Raw genomic sequence first — 3960 nt, forward strand, 5'->3', positions numbered from 1 at the left:
AAGATTATGAATAGAACCAAGATATATTAATTAAACGAACCGGACCAAGCAAAATAAAGACACTTTGCACACACAGAGAATTGTAAAACTTTGAATATTCCCTAAATAAGCGGTGGTGACGTTTAAAATCGAAATAGGATCTATTTACGCTTCATCATGAACGCCAACGATTTCCTTATTAATTTTAATAGTTATAAAATTACAGTAAGGAATATTGAAAAGCTTAACCGTAAACTTTTAAAAGCTTAAAATTCGATAGATTTTATCAAGCATATATAATTAATATTGTTGTATTATGATATTTCCGGCTTTCTCTGCAGTCGATCCTGGTTACTTGTAACCGGCGCCCATGTCATTATACCAATCAGTAGCCAACAATTTATGGGTGGTGTATATATATATATATATATATATATATATATATATATATATATATATATACATATATTTGTATGTTAAACGATGATGATGATGACGGCGACGATGATGATTATGATAAAGATGATGATGAGGATGATGATGATGATGAGGATGATGATGATGATGATGACGATGATGATGATGACGGTACAACGATGATGACGTTGATGCTTTCTTGTCTAGCGTCATATGGATGGTTAAATTGATTGACTGATTAGTTGGTCGGTTAGACAGTTGGTTGACTAAATGGGTGACTGATTGGTTGATTGATTGATTTGTTGATTGATCGAATGATGTTCTGTGATCGATTGACTGAGGGTTTGTTTTGAATGAACGAACAAACGAACGAACGAACGAACGAATGAATGAATGAACGAACAAACGAACAAACGAACGAACAAACGAATGAATTAATTAATGAATGAATGAGTGAATGAATGAATGAAAGAATAAACGTCACCAACAAGCATTTACAAACAGAGAGAGAGACAAATAAGTAAACAAACAAACGAACCAACAAACAAACTAATATCAGAAAAATTATTAAATAAATACCTCACAGTAAAAATGTAATTAAAAATTTTTATAATAAAATCTCATCAATTTGTCGCTTTTAATTTTTACCTACCTCTACGCATGCAAAAATGCTCTTACAATAGAAATTATTATCACTATATCAATAAGTTTGCTCATGGAACTGTACATCACATGTATTTTCTAATAGTAAATTTTGTTTCAAATTTTAATGTACAAATAGAAAACTTTGTCTGTCTGTATGTTTGTTTATTTGTTTGTTTGTCAGTTTATTTGTTATTTGTCTGTTTGTTTGTCTGTTTGTTTGTGTGACTCTGTAAGTACCTTCCATTCATGGATTTTTGAAAGGAATTCTCGAACATCATAGTCGCTAAGTGGTAAGGTACGCAACTTGGGGATTAATTAATTTCCTCACTCTTAATTAAAAACTTAATGTGAATTAGAAGAGAGAAAGAGAGAGAAAGAGAGAAAGAAAGAAAGAAAGAAAGAAAAAAAGTGGGAAAAAAGAAAACGAAAACACCAAGTGAACGAGACAGACAAAGAGATAAGCAGAGAGAAAAGAGAGAGGCAAGAAAAAAAAGGGCAAAGCAGAGAGAAAGAGAGAGAGAGAGAGAATTTTAAAAAAGTGCTAAAAAGTTTTTTTCCTGCCACTTGGGGGGTAATCTATCTGAGGAATGTTGTTTGATTGAAATGAGTGAGTGGACAATAAATAACACTGATCACTTCTCTTCATGAGTTAAGAAATTTTGTTGTTGATGATGACGATGTTGAGGAGGTTGTTGTTGATGATACTGTTGTTGTTGTTGTTGATGTTTTTGTTGTTGTTGAAGATGATGATGTTGTTGTTATTGTTGTTGATGATGACGATGGTGAGGAGGTTGTTGTCGATGTTTTTGTTGTTGTTGAAGATGATGTTGTTGTTATTGTTATTGTTGTTAATTTTGTTGTTGTTGCTATTGACTAGGATGATAATTCTTTGTGGCGTGGTGTAAAACTATAAGCCAGCTAGCCTTTATTGATGATGAAGATGATGGTGATGATGACGACGATGACGACGATGATGATTATGATGACACTGCAACTGTTGATGAGAATGATGTTGATGATGACATTGGTTGTTGTTGTTGTTGTGGTGTTTTCACAATGTGTTGCTGTTGTTAGCAAGCGTTTCAAAATCGTTTAAATGTTTCAGAAAATATTTCTATCCATACTAGCGCTTAATTCTTAAGAAACACCATCTTCGACAGCTTATTAATAAACCTTCAAAGAACAAACCAGCAGGAAATCTGACACAACGAAATAATTTCATCATGTTTTTTCAAATTTTCTTCAAAACATCACCAGAAAAAACATAATCTTGACTTAAAAGATTGAACCAAAAATTTTTTTTGGCTCGTTTTGGGCTGCACTGACGTATGGTCCTAAGATTAAGTGGCCAAGTTTTTTTTTTTTTTTTTTTAAGAGATTATCGTATCAAGTTCAATAAGGCAACTTTTGTTTCGCATAATAGAACCTTTGAAAATGTATCGGTGAGATTATTTAACGAAAATTTCTCAAACAAATTTGAATTTTTTTTTAAGTTTTTAAAATTACTTTTTGTTCATTGTTCATTGAAGTTTGCTGAGACATTGCAATCAAGAAAGTTAACATCAACAGAAGCATTATGAATCCTGCAAGCACAGGTAACTCATATTTATGACTATCTCCCAATCCATCTATCCATCTATATATCCATCTATGTGTCCATCCATTCATTCATCCATCTATGCGTCTATCAATTTATTCATCCATCTCTTCATTCATCCATCCATCCATTCATCTATCCATTTATCCATTCATTCAGACCTCTCTTCATTCGCCCATCCATTAATCCATCTATCCACCCATCCACTCGTCCCTCCCTTCATTCACCTACTCACCCATCCACCGATTATCCAGCCATCACCACTACAGCCATGGTCATCTTCCTCTTCCTGGCAACATCCCCGACCTCTTCGGACGCTCGCAAGATCAGTTTCCTAAAGTTGATCAGGGACAAAAATGTGAACCTCAACAACAACAACAACAATAACAACAGCGGTGAAGAAGGTCTCGATCTCACTGAGGATGATTTGGAAGAGATTGGAATGCCAATGAGGTTGTCGTTGCTGATGTTTGTTGTTGGCTGGCTGGTTAGCTTAGATGGTAAGAGCGCCGTGTCTTTTGTCATTGTAATTGCGCCGTGGCATGGTTCAAATGCCGTCGATCCAAAACTCAAAACTACCTATTTTATGTTTTGTGGGTATAATACGTTGCTTGTGCGGAAACACAAATTCATATGTGCGTGGTGTGTGGATGTTACATGCAATGTGTGAGTGTGTGTGTGTGTCTGTGTGTGTGTGTGTGTGTGCGCGCGTTGTTATGTACCTTTTAATACCTATAATACACTTCAAAACGATAACTATTTTTATTAACTACTTCAAATTTTATTCAGAAGTAGTAAATAAATATCAGTATTTTAAGGGTAATAAATGACGAAAATCCACCGTTACTTATTAGTAACTATTATTACTTTTATTATTACTTTTATTATTATTATTATTTTTGTTGTTGTTATTATTATCATTATGCTATTCACCCTATTGACATTCCTCATCAGAGGATTGTACTGCGATTAAATGATTGGCTGAACGAGTAACTTTATAACCCTCTTCTGAAATCTTTTCCTGGAACAATTAGCTTCAAACTAACCTTCAGTAACTCAGTAAAAATTAAGTAATTTATATTTAATGGTGTTGCTAACCGCGCTGTCCCAACGATCAAACAAAGGTACGAGTTTGAGGACAAGGAAGACTTGAACAGGTACATCAGAGAATTGCAGAGAAGGTTTGCCCTTAAATCTGCTCATACAAGGTTACATTGTGGATCAATCATTGGTTGATTGGTTCGCTGGATGGTTGGTTAGGTGATTCAGGTTGCTTGGTTGGCTGTATGATTTTGGTTGGTTGGTTGGTTGGTGGATTGGTT

Source organism: Helobdella robusta (assembly GCF_000326865.2).
Source record: "Helobdella robusta unplaced genomic scaffold HELROscaffold_1, whole genome shotgun sequence".
NCBI classification, from domain to species: Eukaryota; Metazoa; Annelida; class Clitellata; order Rhynchobdellida; family Glossiphoniidae; genus Helobdella; species Helobdella robusta.